This window comes from Scyliorhinus torazame, chromosome 1 (genome assembly GCF_047496885.1).
Source record: "Scyliorhinus torazame isolate Kashiwa2021f chromosome 1, sScyTor2.1, whole genome shotgun sequence".
Classification (NCBI taxonomy): Eukaryota; Metazoa; Chordata; class Chondrichthyes; order Carcharhiniformes; family Scyliorhinidae; genus Scyliorhinus; species Scyliorhinus torazame.
In genome coordinates, this window is record NC_092707.1 from 287141807 (window position 1) to 287160357 (window position 18551).

Genomic DNA, 18551 nt, shown 5'->3' on the forward strand with positions numbered 1-18551 from the left:
TCAGTTCTGGGTCCTCTGCTGTTTGTGATTTTCATTAATGACTTGGATGAGGGAGTTGAAGGGTGGGTCAGTAAATTTGCAGACGATACGAAGATTGGTGGAGTTGTGGATAGTGAGGGCTGTTGTCGGCTGCAAAGAGACATAGATAGGATGCAGAGCTGGGCTGAGAAGTGGCAGATGGAGTTTAACCCTGAAAAGTGTGAGGTTGTCCATTTTGGAAGGACAAATATGAATGCGGAAGTCAGGGTTAACTGTAGAGTTCTTGGCAATGTGGAGGAGCAGAGAGATCTTGGGGTCTATGTTCATACATCTTTGAAAGTTGCCACTCAAGTGGATAGAGCTGTGAAGAAGGCCTATGGTGTGCTAGCGTTCATTAACAGAGGGATTGAATTTAAGAGCCGCGAGGTGATGATGCAGCTGTACAAAACTTTGGTACTGCCACATTTGGAGTACTGTGTACAGTTCTGGTCGCCTCATTTTAGGAAGGATGTGGAAGCTTTGGAAAAGGTGCAAAGGAGATTTACCAGGATGTTGCCTGGAATGGAGAGTAGGTCTTACGAGGAAAGGTTGAGGGTGCCTGGCCTTTTCTCATTAGAACGGAGAAGGATGAGGGGTGACTTGATAGAGGTTTATAAGATGATCAGGGGGATAGATAGAGTAGACAGTCAGAGACTTTTTCCCCGGGTGGAACAAACCATTACAAGGGGACATAAATTTAAGGTGAATGGTGGAAGATATAGGGGGATGTCAGAGGTAGGTTCTTTACCCAGAGAGTAGTGGGGGCATGGAATGCACTGCCTGTGGAAGTAGTTGAGTCGGAAACATTAGGGACCTTCAAGCAGCTATTGGATAGGTACATGGATTACGGTAAAATGATATAGTGTAGTTTTAATAGTTCTTAAGGGCAGCACGGTAGCATTGTGGATAGCACAATTGCTTCACAGCTCCAGGGTCCCAGGTTCAATTCCGGCTTGGGTCACTGTCTGTGCGGAGTCTGCACATCCTCCCAGTGTGTGCGTGGGTTTCCTCCGGGTGCTCCGGTTTCCTCCCACAGTCCAAAGATGTGCAGGTTAGGTGGATTGGCCATGATAAATTGCCCTTAGTGTCCAAAATTGCCCTTAGTGTTGGGTGGAGGTGTTGACCTTGGGTAGGGTGCTCTTTCCAAGAGCCGGTGCAGACTCAATGTGCCGAATGGCCTCCTTTTGCACTGTAAATTCTATGATAATCTATGATTAATCTAGGACAAAGGTTCAGCACAACATCGTGGGCCGAAGGGCCTGTTCTGTGCTGTATTTTCTATGTTCTATGTACATATGCGCCAAACAAGTGCCAGACAATATCCATCTCCTACACGAGAGGAACTAACCATTGCACCTTGATATTCAATGGCATTACCATCACTGAATTCCCCCACAATCCGCATCCTGGGGGTTACCATTGATCAGAAACTTAACTGGACTAGCCACATTAATACGGTGGCTACCAGGGCAGGTCAAAAGGTGAGGAATCCGACGGCAAGTAACTCACCTCCTGACCCCCCAAAGCCTGTCCATCATCTACAAGGCAGAAGTCAGGAGTGGAATGGAATACTCTCCACTTGCCTGATGAGTGCAGCTCTAACAACACTCAGGAAGCTGAACACCATCCAAGACAAAGCAGCCGATTTGATTGCTACCCCTTCCACGAACATTCAAACCCTCCACTACCGACGAACAGTGGCAGCCGTGTGTATCATCTACAAGATGCACTGAAGAAACTCGCCACGGTTTCTTAGACAGCACCTTCCAAACCCATGACTGCTACCATCTAGAAGGACAAGAGCAGCAAATACGAGGAACCCCAACACCCGAGGTTTTCCCCCCCACACCCCCCCTGGAGGTTCTCTTCCCCCCCCCCCCATCCCCCCCTGGAGGTTCTCTTTCCCCCCCCCACCCCCCCCTGGAGGTTCTCTTCCCCCCCCCCCTCCCACCCCCCTGGAGGTTCTCTCCCCCCCCCTCCCACCCCCCTGGAGGTTCTCTCCCCCCCCCCCTCCAACCCCCCTGGAGGTTCTCTCCCCCCCCCCCTCCCCACCTGGAGGTTCACTCCCCCCCCCCCCACCCCACCTGGAGGTTCTCCCCCCACCCCCTCCCCACCTGGAGGTTCACTCCCCCCCCCCCCCACCCCACCTGGAGGTTCTCCCCCCACCCCCTCCCCGAGGTTCTCCCCCCCCACCCCCTCCCCGCCCCGAGGATCCCCCCCCACCCAGAGGTGCCCCCCCCCCACCCACCTGGAGGTGCCTCCACCCCCCCCCCGCCACATCTGGAGGTTCCTCCCCCCACCCCCCCGCCCCATCTGGAGGTTCCCGCCACCCCCTCCCCAGCCCCATCTGGGAGGTTTCCCCCCCCCCGGCATGGAAATTCCCCCCCCCCCTGCCCAGACTTGGTAATATTTCATTGCTGTTTCGCTGTCGCTGCGACAAAATCCTGGAACTCCCTCCCTAAAAACGCTGTGGGTGTACTTACACCTCAGAGACTGTAGCCATTCAAGAAGGCAGCTCACCACCACCTTCTGAAGGGCAACTAGGGATGGACAATAAATGCTGATCTAACCAGCCGCGCCCACATCCTGTAAATGAAGTTTCAAAAAATCTGCGCCATACAAGTGCCAGGCAATGACCATCTCCTACATGAGAGGGTCTAATAATCGTACCTTGACATTCAATGATATTAACATCACTGAATCCCCCACTAACACCATCCTGGGGGTTACCATTGACAACAAACTGAACCGGACTAGCCGTATAAATACTGTGGCTACAAGAGCAAATCAGAGACTGGGAATCCTGTGACGAGTAACTCACCTCCTTACTCCCAAAAGACTGATTAGTACAAGTCAGGAGTGTAATGGAATACTCCCCACTTGCCTGGATGAGTGCAGCTCCAACAGCACTCAAGAAGCACGACACCATCCAGGACAAAGCAGCCCACTTGATTGACAACCCTTCCACACATACTCACTCCCTCCACCACCGACGAACAGTGGCAACAGTGTGTACCATCTATCAGATGCACTGTAGGAACTCACCATGGCTCTTTAGACTGTATGATCCAAACCCATGTCCACTACCATCTAGAAGGACAAGAGCAGCAGATATCTGGGAACCCCACCACCTGGAGGTTCCCCTCCAAGTCACTCACCATCTTGACTTAGAAATATATCACCATTCCTTCACAGTTGCTGGGTCAAAATCCTGGAACTCCCTCCCTAATAGCACAATGGGTGCACCTACACCCTGTGGACTACAGCAGTTCAAGAAGGGAAGCTCACCATCACTATCTCAAGGGCATTTAGGGATGGGCAATAAATGCTGGCCTAGCCGACGAAGCCCACATCCCGTAAAATTAATTTTTTAAAAAGCTGGCTCAAGGTGCAGAGTGACATTACTCTGCTCCGGATTGGTTTGTAGAATATACACTGCTTCAATCTGGCTGCTCACTGTAGATGGGAGTGAGACCTGGTGTTAAAAATTGTCGCTTTTGCCTGGACAGGTCTCCCTCCCGACAGGATCACTCTTCTGCTCGAAGGGATCCTCGCAATAATTGGGTGACCTTACATTTTCAGTACCTACCACCCACTTGGAATTTAGAGGTTAACTGGCCACAAGAACTGTTGTCATGCCAAACGATTTTGTTATCAAACAGCTACTAGTCTTTCCAGATTCAGCTGCTGTGTCCCTCCGCTCTGGCACAGGACATCATGCTTGTATCAAATGTCTTAATTAACACTTGAATAGTGAGAGGCCCACAAATGAGTTTCTTTGCCAAACAACAGGACAATAAAGTTTCCTTTACCGGATCCCTCAACTATGTCACAGAACAAGTTAGGACTTGCCTGCCCCTGGACTACAATCTTTGTGCAGAGAATGAAATGACCCATTCTGAGCAATTCTCTTTTCTCACAATTCTTCACAGGAATGCCAGTAAAATACTGTCGACGGCCGAGGTGATGCGAGCTAGGTGAGGGGAGATTGAGCAGAACAGAGGGCCAGGCTGATCAAATTTCCAACCTTTTCAGTGTAAAATTCAAACAGCAGAAACCAGATCCAAAGCAATTTAGTCCTCTTCCAAACAACAACAAAAGATTATTTTATTCTCCTGTCCAAGTCAAGTGTGAGGCCATTCAGCCCCTTGAACTTGTTCCACCATTCAATAAAATCATGGCTGATCTGTGACCTCCCTCCACATAACCACCATTGCCTCATCTCTCTTTTAAAAAAAAATATTTTATTGAAAATTTTTGGTCAACCAACACAGTACATTGTGCATCCTTTACACAATATTATAACAACACAAATAACAATGACCTATTTTATAAACAGAAAATGAATAAATAACAAAAATGAAAACTAACCCTAATTGGCAACTGCCTTATCACAAGTAACACTCTCCAAAAATATAATTTAACAGTCCAATATATAATTATCTGTAGCAACGACCTATACATATTATACAGTATATATTAACAACCCTGAGAGTCCTTCTGGTTCCTCCCCCCCCTCGATCCTGGGCTGCTGCTGCTGCCTTCTTTTTTCCATTCCATCTATCTTTCTGCGAGGTATTCGACGAACGGTTGCCACGCCTGGTGAACCCTTGAGCCGACCCCCTTAGAACGAACTTAATCCGCTCTAGCTTTATAAACCCTGCCATGTCATTTATCCAGGTCTCCACCCCGGGGGGCTTGGCTTCTTTCCACATTAGCAATTTACTGCGCCGGGCTACTAGGGACGCAAAGGCCAAAACATCGGCCTCTCTTGCCTCCTGCACTCCCGTCTCTTGTGCAACCCCAAATATAGCCAACCCCCAGCTTGGCTCGACCCGGACCCCCACTACTTTTGAAAGCACCTTTGTCACCCCCATCCAAAACCCCTGTAGTGCCGGGCATGACCAAAACACATGGGTATGATTCGCTGGGCTTCTCGAGCACCTCGCACACCTATCCTCCACCCCAAAAAACTTACTGAGCCGTGCTCCAGTCATATGCGCCCTGTGTAATACCTTAAACTGAATCAGGCTTAGCCTGGCACACGAGGACGACGAGTTTACCCTGCTTAGGGCATCTGCCCACAGCCCCTCCTCGATCTCCTCCCCCAGCTCTTCTTCCCATTTCCCTTTTAGTTCATCTACCATAGTCTCCCCTTCGTCCCTCATTTCCCTATATATATCTGACACCTTACCATCCCCCGCCCATGTCTTTGAGATCATTCTGTCCTGCACCTCTTGTGTCGGGAGCTGCGGGAATTCCCTCACCTGTTGCCTCGCAAAAGCCCTCAGTTGCATATACCTGAATGCATTCCCTTGGGGCAATCCATATTTCTCGGTCAGCGCTCCAGACTCGCGAACTTCCCATCCACAAACAGATCTTTCAGTTGCGTTATTCCTGCTCTTTGCCACATTCCATATCCCCCATCCATTCCCCCCGGGGCAAACCTATGGTTGTTTCTTATCGGGGACCCCCCAAGGCTCCAGTCTTTCCCCTATGCCGTCTCCACTGTCCCCAAATCTTCAGTGTAGCCACCACCACCGGGCTTGTGGTGTAGTTCCTCGGTGAGAACGGCAATGGGGCTGTCACCATAGCCTGTAGGCTAGTCCCCCTACAGGACGCCCTCTCTAATCTCTTCCACGCCACTCCCTCCTCTCCCATCCACTTACTCACCATTGAAATATTAGCGGCCCAATAATACTCACTTAGGCTCGGTAGTGCCAGCCCCCCCCCCTATCCCTAATACGCTGTAAGAATCCCTTCCTCACTCTCGGGGTCTTCCCGGCCCACACAAAACCCATGATGCTCTTTTCAATCCTTTTAAAAAAAGCCTTCGTGATCACCACCGGGAGGCACTGAAACACAAAGAGGAATCTCGGGAGGACCACCATCTTAACCGCCTGCACCCTCCCTGCCAGTGACAGGGATACCATATCCCATCTCTTGAAATCCTCCTCCATTTGTTCCACCAACCGCGTTAAATTTAACCTATGCAATGTGCCCCAATTCTTGGCTATCTGGATCCCCAGGTAACGAAAGTCCCTTGTTACCTTCCTCAACGGTTGGTCCTCTATTTCTCTACTCTGCTCCCCTGGATGCACCACAAACAACTCACTTTTCCCCATGTTCAATTTATACCCTGAAAAATCCCCAAACTCCCAAGTATCCGCATTATTTCTGGCATCCCCTCCGCCGGGTCTGCCACATATAGTAACAAATCGTCCGCATACAAAGATACCCGGTGCCTCATCTCTCTTAATACCTCTGGCTGACAAACACTGATCAATCTCAGATATAAAGTTAATAAATTGACCTAGCACCAATTGCCATTTGCAGAGGGGAGTTCCAATCTTCGGCCACCTGAGTGTGTAAACATGTTTCCTCATTTCACTCCAGAAATATCTGCCTCTAACCTCTGTCTCCTCGTCCCACACTCCCTAACCAGTGAAATAGTTTCCCTGCATCCATCCCACCGGGATCTTTTTTAAAATAAATCTAGAGTACCCAATTAATTTTTTCCATTTAAGAGGCAATTTAGCGTGGCCAATCCACCTAACCCGTGTCATCATATACACCAGTATATCATGGTGCAGACACACACACACACACACTGATGGACATGCAATGGGACCAATCAGTATACACAACACCACAGCCAATCACCAGTGAGAGCACACGCACTAGAAAGACAGGGGACAGGAGAGTTCCCGCTCATTCTAGCAGCAGCCAGCTCGGAGCACAGAGCTCACAGCCTGCAACACAGACATTCACCATGTGCTGAGTGCTGTAGCCACCTGGGTTGGCCAAGTCCCGATTTAAAATGGAGAACAGCAACGGCTGAAGGGAAATTCAGCCAACATAGGCAGAAACTAGCAGGTGCAAGTTACTGTGTATTAAACTCTGCAAAAGCCCAGACAGCATCGATACAAGCAGCCATCTGCATAATAATGTAGCAGCCATCTACATACTAATAAGCGATCCCCAGGAACCATCGCAACATTTGGGATAAACAAAGCCAAGCCAGACTCCCCGGCGCCAGCAGGAATCAACACAAAAGAGGTTAACGGACACCTCAAGACCGCCCATCGATCAGGGAACCGCTTCAGTATTGGAGAAATGGAACCAAGCGATTGGAACGAAGTCCAATCACTTGGAACCAGGTGCAGGGTCCGCCCCGAAAGGCGGAAGCCCCTGGGGACTATAAAGTTAAGCCCCCAAGTTCAAATCGTTCTTCTTGACCGGGTCACTCAGCAACGCGAACCAACCCTTGACAGTGACCGGTGCAGCTGCCGCCGATATCCAGTAAGTCTTAAGTCAACGCTCGCTACGAGATAGGTGCCTCTAGCTATCAATCCGTACCAACATCGAATCCCACAGACTCAGAACCCAAACGAATGGCCATTTGTTCCCCTGACCTGGTGGGCCAGTCCGAAGCTAAGTATAGGCCTGTTAGTTGCAGAAGTAGCTTAGAAGTAGAATTTGTGCATGAGTAGCAATTACTGTGTATAATAAATGTGCTTTGATTTGAATCTTACTAATCAGTGTATTGAGTTATTGATCATTACTTGAACTTGAACCTCGTGGCGGTATCATAAAGATACCTGGCGACTCGAGAGCAAAGGTCATAAAACAGAGCCAATTGAACCAACCAAAAGTTAGCAACAGTGCATCACCTGGTTAGGACTAGGCAAGGGTCAACAGTTAAAGCTCGTTTTGCATTTACCCACAGTTCAAGTATGTTAATATGGTTAACCTTATAACAAAATAGAGTTGCACCACTTCCAGTGTTGGTGACCTGTTTGTGATCCAGAACACCCAACACATCAACCTGCACATTTTTTTAGGATTGTTGGGGCGAAACCCACGCAAACACGGGGAGAATGTGCTAACTCCACATGGACAGTGACCCAGAGCCGGGGTCGAACCTGGGACCTCGGCGCCGTGAGGCAGCAGTGTTAACCCACTGCGCCACCGTGCTGCCTTTCCCGCTGGTATCTTAATATCTTGAAAATGGTCAAATCATCCCTTAATCTTTTAGATTCCAGGAATTACAACCCTAGTTCTTCAAAGCCAGATAAAAGAAAAACAAATCCTATTATCCAATAGAGGTCTCCTGGGTTAATCCTGGGTTTTCCCTGTCAGTTCGATTTGTCTGAATCTTACACATAGTGATGTACAATCTTTACAAGCTGAAATTGCCATGGATTGTTACAACATAATGCAGAATTTATACAGCAAATAATATTCCCTAATTCCTAATGCGGAGTGATGAATGGATATTCAAAGTTTCCGAATTCCAACTTTTGTTACTATTCACATCTTTGACTGTATCTAGGTTCAGCAGCAAACGTTCTTCCAAAATGTTTGATCAGAGAAACTGCTGCCTTAGAAGCAGGAAATAGTACTTCCAATGGTTGTGTAGGTGCACACACATGTAACATGCCACTCAGCTGGGCTCTCTTCTCTCAATAAGAGAAGGTACTGATGGGCAGAGGGGGGCACAGAAATGCTAGTCATTGATAAACCAGTAGGGAATTCAGAAGAAACTTCTTAATCCAGAGAGGTAGACTAATGTGGAATTCGCTATCACAGGGAGTGAATAGTGTAAATTTAAAGAGAAGCTGAATAAACACATGTAGTAATAATCTTTATTGTCATACGTATGCTTACATTAACACTGCAATGAAGTTATTGTGAAAAGCCCCCAGTCGCCACTTTCCGACGCCTGTTTGGGTACACAGAGGGAGAATTCAGAATCCAAATTACCCAACAGCATGTCTTTCGGGCCTTGTGGGAGTAAACCGGAGCACCCGGAGGAAACCCATGCACACACAGGGAGAACGTGCAGAGTCCACATAGACAGTGACCCAAGCTGGGAATCGGACCTGGGTCCCTGGAGCTGTGAAGCAACAGTGTTACCCACTGTGCTACCGTGCAGAAAGTTCTGGAAGGAGACGCTGATAGGGTGAGAAGAAAAGGGATGGAAGGGGGCTCATGTGGATCATAAACACCAGCATGGAGCAGATGGGTTGATTGGCCAGTTGCCATAATAGTTTGGAATACAACACACGCACACACACTGGTGACCAATTCCTGTTCACATTTGGACTTTTGCTCCCAGCACCTTTCCATGAAGGACAAAATGCAGTTCTCATGAAGTGAAAAATTACATGTGCTGTGAAAACAATTAGACTAAGTACCAGGGACAACAACTGGGTTCAACCACAGAGAGAAGCAAATACCCCAGCCACACGTCCCGACGAAACAATGAACTGTTGTTACGCTAATAAACAACTTCAGGTTGACTGCAAACATGTCGGAACACTTTCACCTCTTTATTTGCAAAGGTTCAGATGATGAAATTCATGGTTTAAAGACATTGCTCCTCACCAAAAGTAGTACGTACGTTCCCCAACTGAAAAATATAGCTTAATCGGGAGATTGACTCCCTACTGAAGGCCAGGTCTGAGGCTTTCAAGTCAGACGACCCTGACCTTTACAAGAAATCCAGATATGACCTCCGCAAAGTCATCAGGGATGCCAAGAAACAATATCAGACCAAGCTAGAGTCACAGACTGAAGTCATGGACTCTCGTCGGTTGTGGTAAGGCCTAAACAATAGAACGGACTTCAACGCAAAGCCGAGCAGAATCTCCGGCAGCAGCGCACCCCTCCCGATGAACTCAATGCATTCTATGCTTGTTCGAGCACGAAATCATCAAACCTCTGTCAACTACCCCAGCACACCCGGACATACCCCCAGTCACCACCTCCGAAGTCAGATCGGCCTTCTTGAAAGTGAACCCTCGGAAGGTGACAGGTCCTGACGGAGTCCCTGGTCGTGCACTCAGATTCTGCACAGGCTAGCTGGCAGATGTGGTCGCAGACATCTTCAACCTCTCCCTACTCCGTTCAGAGGTTCCCATCTGCTTCAAGTAGACCACCATCATTCCGGTGCCAAAGAAGAACCTGGCATCATGCCTCAACGACTAACGTCCGGTGGCTTTGACATCGATCATAATGAAGTGCTTCAAGAGATTGGTCATGAGGCACATGAACTCCATACTCCCACAATGCCTAGATCCACTACAATTCGTATACCACCTCAACCGGTCCACAGCAAATGCCATCCCCCTGGCCCTACACTCATCCCTGGAGCATCTCAACAACAAGGACTCCTACATCAGACTCCTATTTATTGACTACAGCTCTGCCTTCAACACCATAATCCCAGCCAAGCTCGTATCAAAGCTCCAAAACCTAGGACTTGGCTCCCCACTCTGCAACTGGATCCTTGACTTTCTGCCCCATAGACCACAATCAGTAAGGATAAACAACAACACCTCCACCAAGATAGTCCTCAATACCGGAGCCCCGCAAGGCTACGTACTTAGCACCCTACTATACTCTCTATACACACACGATTGCGAGGCAAAATTTTGCTCCATCTCCATCTGCGGGTTTGCTGACGACACAACCGTAGATAATGAGTCCGAATACAGGAGGGAGATAGAGAACCCAGTGGAATGGTGGAATGACAACAAACCCTCAATGTCAGCAAAACAAAAGAGCCGGTCATTGACTTCAGGAAGCGAAGTATCGTACACACCCTTGTCTGCATTAATGGTGCCAAGGTGGAGATGGTTGACAACTTTAAATTCCTAGGTCTGCACATCACGAACAATCCATCCTAGTCCACCCACGGCGACGCTATAACCAAGAAAGCACAACAACGCCTCTACTTCCTCACGAAACTAAGAAAATTCAGCATGTCACACAAACTTGCCTCCCATCCATTGACTCTGTCTACACTTCCCGCTGCCTTGGGAAAGTGGGCAGCACAATCAAAGACCCCTCCCATCCAGCTTACTCACTCTTCCAACTTCTTCCATCGGGCAGGAGTTACAAATGTCTGAGAGCACGAATTAACAGATTCAAACAGCTTCTTCCCAGCTGTTACCAGACTCCTAAACGGCCCTCTTATGGACTGTCCTGATCTCTTCACATATCTTATCCACTGAGTAGTACTACATTCATGTATGCTTCACCTGATGCCTGTGTCTATGGATTTACATTGCATATTTTATGTAAAGAACATACAGTGCAGCAGTAGGCCATTCGGCCCATCGAGTCTGCACTGACCCACTTAAGCCCTCACCTCCACCCTATCCCCGTAACCCAATAACCCCTCCTATCCTTCTTTGGTCACGAAGGGCAATTTATCATGGCCAATCGACCTACCCTCACGTCATTGGACTGTGGGAGGTAACCAGAGCACCCTAAAGAAACCCACGCAGACATGGGGAGAACGTGCAGACTCCGCACAGACAGTGACCCAGCGGGGAATCAAATCTGGGACCCTGGAGCTGTGAAACAACAGTGCTAGCCGCTTGTGCTACCGTGCTGCATTTTATGTTTGTGTGTGTATTTTATGTTTGCTCTATGTATTTTCCTTTCATGTACGGAATGATCTGTCTGAACTGCACGCAGAACAATACTTTTCACTGTACCTCGGTACACATGACAATAAACAAATCCAACCCAATCCAAACAGAATTGGATACTGAGCCAACTAAGGAAATGTTGGGAGAGAAAATCAAGTTCTTGATCGAAGGCATCTTAAAAGGAAGGAAGAAAGGTAGAACGGTTTAGGGAGGGTAGAGGTGTCTAGGTAGGAAATCCCAGAGTTGAGGGCCTCAATAACTAAGGGGGAATTGGTACAGCGTAGAGATCTTGGAGGTTATGGCCCTCCAAGCTTGGTACAGTTAATGGCCAGGTAGTGTCGTCCTCTCATCTCAGAAGAAAAATTATAGGGTATTAACAAATGGAATTTCATTTCAATACTTTTATCAGTCATCAAAATATTGGTGATGGAAAAGGTTGCTTGACTGACAGTACAAGAATCATCCAATCGGATGAAGAATATATTTGCTTTCCCATTGGCACATGAAGGCACAACAGGTGACCAATGGGGGTGTAGGGGATACTCTGGGGGCAGGGCAGAGGGAGGTGATCATGTGACGGTGCCTCCAGGAATACATCCAGCCTCAGTTGGCAACCCGATCTCCCACTTTCCCTCCGGGATGTTTATCTCTGGTGTTGTCACCGGCTGGGATGCATTGGTTTGGGAATCTGCACAGCGCAAATGAGGCTGTAGCCATCTGGGATGGCCACTTACAAGAAACATGGATGTTCGCAAAGCTTAAAGGGAAATGTGGACAAGATTCAGGCAGGCACAGAGCCTGAATGTATATTTGTGAGCAAAGAATCCAGACAGCACCGAAACCCCCAACCGATTAGCATTTAATGGCCCAAGACAAAGGATTGATACTCAGGTAACCGATACAAGCCCAGACATTTCGGCACCACTCCCTTTAATCAGGAAGCATAAACCACAGGGTTAATGACCGCTTAGGACACGCTCAGCCATCAAGGCACCCGCCCCTTTATTGGCTCAGATCGAAGACAGTGATCGAGAACCGCCCAATTAATTGGGTCCAAACCCAAGGACCGCCCAAAAGAGCGCAAAACTCCCCAAGGATAAAGAGAGACACTGCCATGTGTTCGATCTCTTTTGGACCTGGCGCTCCGGTAACGTCCATCTCCAATCGTAGCACCGCCAGAAGCAAGTTCAAGTTAAACGCTCGCTACCAGACGGATGAGCCCAGCTGAGCAGCAGTTACTTCTCCAGACCCAGCAGATCCAGATTCGAACAAAGGCCACTGTTCCTCTGACCTAAGCCGGGTGCCTGAAGTTAAGTACAGGTTGTTATAGTTGTTAGGTGTAGTTTAAATTGCATGTGTAAGTTAATCTTGTGTAAAAATAAAGTACCATTGATCTTGAACTAACTAACTGGTGTTAGTTCTCTTTGATTGATACAAAGTTGAACCTTGTGGCGGTATCATTTGATACCTGGCGACTCTGAAAGCAATATAATATCGATATTTAAAGAAAGAAGGGCAACCTTATTGACTGCCATATTTATAGCAGGTAAAAAAAAAAGGCAACAAGGCCTTGAAAAAAATAGCTCTGCCTGAACTATAAAGGTTCAGGTTCTTTCTACCCCACGGACAGTAATACAAACATGCAGTGACATGTCCCATAACAATGAGAGTTATTTAAAATCCTGTCTTCAATAGTTCAACAAACATTTGCCATTAATCCATGTTTAACTGAAGGATTAATGATTGCCTTTCTTCATCATTAGTGGTTAACCCTTTCGATATTAATCCAAACTCAGGTGTGTTTATATAGCACTTTCAACAGAGTAAAACATCCTTAAGTGATTCATACGAGCGATTGTTAAACAGAATCTGACACAGAGACAAAAGACATTAGGTCAGGTGACCAAAACCTTGGTCATGGAGATATGTTTTAAGAAATTGGCCAGCATGGTAGCACTATGGCTTCACAGCTCCAGGGTCCCAGGTTTGATTCCCCGCTGGGTCACTGTCTGTGCAGAGTCTGCACGTTCTCCCCATGTCTGCGTGGGTTTCCTCCGGGTGCCCCGGTTTCCTCCCACAGTCCAAAGACATACAGGTTAAGTGGATTGGCCATGATAAATTGCCCTTAGTGTCCAAAAAGGTTAGGAGGGGTTATTGGGTTACAGGGATAGGGTGGAAGTGGGGGCTTAAGTGGGTCGGTACAGACTCGATGGGCCGAATGGCCTCCTTCTGCACATATTTTCTATGTATATTTTTAAAGGGGAAAGGGAGAGTGAGAGAGGAATAAAGGGGTTTAAGGAGGAAAGAGGCTGAGGCACAGGCAGCTGATGGCACAGCTGCCAATGAGAGAGCAATTATTAAATCAGAGATTCTCAGGAAACCAGAACTGGAGGAACAGAGATATCTTGGAAGATTGGGGAGGACATTACAGAAATAGGACGGGGTGAGACCATGGAAGAATTTGAAAAAAAGTATGAGATTTTAATTTGAGGCATTTTTTTGACGCAGCACAGTGATGACTGGTGAATGGGACTCAAGTGCAAGTTAGGATATGGACATAGTGGTAATGCCAGTGGACTGGTAATCTCGGACAGGCATTGTCAAACTCAGGGGCGCGACCCGCAGGTGGGTTGCAGGCGGGAGTTGGGAGGGTGGCGGAGCCGTCCGTCATGACATTCCCGATCGCGCAAATCCACGTGTAACAGCCACTTTTAATAAGTCCGGCTGAGAGCTGCCTTCAAAATGGCCAGGAACAGATTTAAAAAATTTGGCCGCACTGTGCATGGGTGCCCGATCATTGGCGCGTGATCAGGCACGCATGCACAGTGCGGCCTAATTTTTTTAAAATATGGTCGCAGCCTTTCCCCCCTCCCCCCCCCCCCAACTTCGGAGGGCCAAAGGGACCCAAAACTATTTCCTCCATTTTTGTCAGCAACAAACAAGGTAAGAGAAAATAGTGGGTTGTGCAGGTCGGCCGGCGTGGGTCGCGAAGGTCGGCCAGTTGGTAAAAATGGGTCCAGGGAAAAAAAAAATTTGAACAACACTGATCTAGGAGGCCCTGGCTAATATTCTGGTGACAAAAGATTGGAATCCCACATTGGCAGCTGGTGGAATTTAAATTCAAGTTCTGGAATCCAAAGCCAGTCTCAGTAGTGGTGATCATTGTTGATTGTCTCAAACAGCAGCTCCCTGTTTCTGTGAGATATTGTGAAAACTGTCAGCCCACTTCAACGAGTGCCTGAGGTTCCCTCCCCATGGCAACTGGATCACATGACTCTGAGCAGAGATGCTTATCTGGAATTCCCTGCTTTACTTGGTACATTAAGACAACCATCTTGTAAAGAGGAAGAAGGAGACTTATGTAAGGCTGAGGAAACAAGGTTCAGACAGGGCACTGGAGGGATACAAGATAGCCAGGAGGGAACTGAAGAAAGGGATTAGGAGAGCTAAGAGAGGGCATGAACAATCTTTGGCGGGTAGGATCAAGGAAAATCCCAAGGCCTTTTATACATATGTGAGAAATATGAGAATGACTAGAGCGAGGGTAGGTCCGATCAAGGACAGTAGCTGGAGATTGTGTATTGAGTCTGAAGAGATAGGAGAGGTCTTGAACGAGTACTTTTCTTCAGTATTTACAAATGAGAGGGGCCATATTGTTGGAGAGGACAGTGTGAAACAGACTGGTAAGCTCGAGGAAATACTTGTTAGGAAGGAAGATGTGTTGGGCATTTTGAAAAACTTGAGAATAGACAAGTCCACCGTAAAATAAACGTTTTTTTAAATTTTAGAGTACCCAATTCATTTTTTCCAATTAAGGGGCAATTTAGGACTTCCGGTGGCGCCCTCGAGGAAGCAGGTCGCATCACTCCCGCCCGCGATGGGCAAACGGACATTTTGAACGGACTTTTACGGGACCTGGCGACCTGGTTAGGTTGAGGGGACGATAGGGAAGAGGCCCCCCCCCCCCCCCCCCCCCCCCCCCCCCCCCACCCCCCCCCCACCCAGGGTATGAGCAGCTGGACCAGAAGTGGTCGAGTGGAGCGGCAGGGCTCAAAAGCGGGAGCAACGGGGACCCCAGGCCAGGCGGTGAAACATGGCGGATGGCAGGGACCAGGGAGCAGAGGCTCACTGGCCAAGGGAGCAACAGATGGAGTTTTTTTAAGAACTGCTTCGCCGAATTGAAGAGGGACACGTTGGACCCGATGAGGGCGGTAATGGACCGAATGGTCGAGGCGCAGGCGGTCCAGGAGAAGGCGCTCAGGGAGGTCGAGGTGAAGCTCTCCAGCCAGGCGGACATGGTGGCGGAGCTGGAGCATGAGGTGGAAGAGCTGAACGCCCGCCAGAGGAGGATGCAGGAGCAGCTTGAAGAGCTGGGAAACAGAGCCAGGAGGCAGAATTTGAGGATCGTTGGCCTCCCCGAGGGCTGCGAGGGGTCGGATGTGGGTGCATACGTGAAAGGTATGCTCGAGGCGCTGATGGGGCCGGAGTCCTTCCCCCAACCCCTGGAGTTGGATGGGGCGCATAGAGTCCCCGCAAGGAAGCCCAGGACGGGCGACCGACCGAGGGCCTTGGTGGTCCGCTTTCACCGTCTTGCTGACAGGGAACGTGTGCTGCGATGGGCCAAGGCAGAGAGGAGCCACAGATGGGAGAATTGTGAGGTGCGCATCTACCAGGACTTGGGAACGGAGCTGGCCAAGAGGCGTGCAGGATTCATCAAGGTAAAGGCAGCCCTCTACAAAAAGGTGGTGAGGTTTGGAATGTTGTATCCTGCGAAGCTTTGGGTTACGTTTGAGGAACTCCACTACTATTTTGAGACACCAGAACAGGTTTGGACTTTTATTAAAGAAAAGAAGCTGGACTTGAACTAACGGGCACTTAGTTTTCTCAGTGCTGTACAGTGGCGGCGGTCTGTTAACCTAACTTGCTCTGACTAGGAGTGGACTTTTATTAAAAGAAGAAGCTGGACTTGAACTAAAGGACTCTGGGCTCTCAGAGCTTTTGTGTGGCGGCAGTTCGTTAAATTATCCTGTACTGTAATGTTCTATCCAAGATTGTTTTCAGCCGGGGGCTGGAGGGCGCATTGTGTAGGATGTTCTTGGGGAATAGCATCGGTGGGGGGGGGGGGGGGGGGGGGGTAGAGAGAGGGGCCCTGCACTTGGTACCTTTTGGCGGGAGATCGGGGCCTCTGATAGGGGGATGGGCTAGGAGCTGGTTAAGGGACCTGAAAGGGCACGGTGAGATACAATCAGGTAAATGGGTCCTTGGTGTGTGTTGGGGGGGGGGGGGGGGGGGGGGTGAAGTGCTCGGGTGGGAGACAGACAGGCGCCAAGGTCAGGGGGCCCCAGGGAGAGTAGGAGGAGGGGCGGGCTAAGGCCAAGCGCAGGCCAAGCAGGTCAGGCCTCGGAGTGGGGGGGGGGGGGGGCAGCAGCCAGGAAGGAGAGCAGAGGAGACTTAAGTGGGCAAGTGGGGAGGGGGGGGGGTCTTGGGATCCCCCGGGGGAGAAGGTCGCTTGCAGACTCTCAGGGAACAGTGCAGGAAAACTGACAGCAGCGGCACATGGGGGGTGGGGGTGGGGATGTTAGAGCCACGTTAGTTTAGTTGAACACATGGGGCAGGGCAAACAGAGCTGACAGGGGAAGTGCTTTATTAACATGTTTATTCTTTCCCACTGTTTGTTTTCACTATGTTAAGGTTCTTTGCATTGGGCCTGTTTTCTCTCTGGAAATGTTACAAATTTGTTTTAAATAAAAACATTCCCCCAAAAAAGGGGGCAATTTAGTGTGGCCAATCCACCTAACCTGCACATCTTTGGGTTGTGGGGGCGAAACCCACACAGACACGGCGAGAATGTGCAAACTCCACACGGACAGTGACCCAGAGCCGGGATCGAACCTGGGACCTGCTAACCCACTGCGCCACCGTGCTGCCCTTGAAACTTGATTAAATAAAAGGGAGCCTCTTTGATTAGTGCACACTTTTAAAACAAAATCATCAGCCCTAGCAAGTACAAAAGACAAGGAACAAAGTAAGAGAATGTGCCGTGACAATGACACTGCACAAGGATTTAATCGGTGAATGCTATAAAGTTGGTCTCATTTAATTTAGATTCACTTCTGATGCAGCATCACTGATCGGTCAGGATTATAGGTGATTTATAATTACCAATGGAGTGTGTCCAACGGCAGGAAGATTCCAGAGAACGGTCATAAATGTCAGCAATGCCTTTGAAAATTTGGGATGTCAACCTTTCCAGTTAACGAAGAATTAAGATGCACAACGATGGAAGGTTTCTGCCCGCAAAGCAATTTCTCTTCCAAAATAATCGCTTGTTACTCTCTCTCGATTCACTGCTTCCCCTCTGACAAGGGACAGATTGATGATCTTTACCCACTCTTCACATGACAACTGGTCATGTAGTGTGAAAATCCATTGTCCAGTTACTGCCCGTTAGAACACACTGGGCTAGTGCATTAATGTACCAACATGCATCTTGTATTCAATGTGGGGAAATCCATTCCTGGCAGCTTGAATTTAGGTTTCGGGCAGCATTTCTGGTTAGTGAGTGGTTATTCCAGAGGGTATTAAGCCCAATTGGGGAAAGCCATAAAGAGACCTGCAGGCATCCTGCCCAACGGACTTTACTCTGATTGTCCCACTTTATTGTGACCTCATTTCTATCATAGCTCAGCAAATGTCTATGACACAAGTACAAGACAGTTTGGTTGGCCGCTTCCCTCAGACTCATTGTGTTTTTGCAAAGTTAAAGGTCTGCACTCAAGCTCAGCTTCTGCCACTCCTTTTCAGGACCCCGAATACTTGGAACATTAGATAGATTAAATGAAATACTGAACGGGAAACTGACTGAATCTTCCCAACATGCATTGAGAAGGCCAACAGGCTTTTTGAACTAAACTAACTGGCTAAAAGTTGTAGACACTTTATGGGCGGCACGGTAGCACAGTGGTTAGCACTGTTGGTTCACAGCGCCAGGGTCCCAGATTCGATTCCCGGCTTGGGTCACTGTCTGTGCAGAGTCCACACGTTCTCCCCATGTCTGTGTGGGTTTCCTCCGGGTGCTTCGGTTTCCTC

General features: G+C 48.7%; 1 protein-coding gene across 7 annotated transcripts in view; it reads right to left on the reverse strand.

The window, feature by feature from the left end:
- The window catches only part of cep68 (centrosomal protein 68), a 57257-nt gene that overhangs the window by 33555 nt on the left and 5151 nt on the right, over nucleotides 1–18551 (reverse strand). The window contains exon 1 of one of the 7 annotated variants that reach the window (XM_072506971.1): nucleotides 17625–18046. The exons of the other annotated variants lie outside the window; for them this stretch is intronic. The gene's annotated coding sequence lies outside the window, so the exon portion shown is untranslated. Of the gene's footprint in view, nucleotides 1–17624; nucleotides 18047–18551 lie in introns of those variants that run through there. 7 annotated transcript variants of the gene reach the window in all.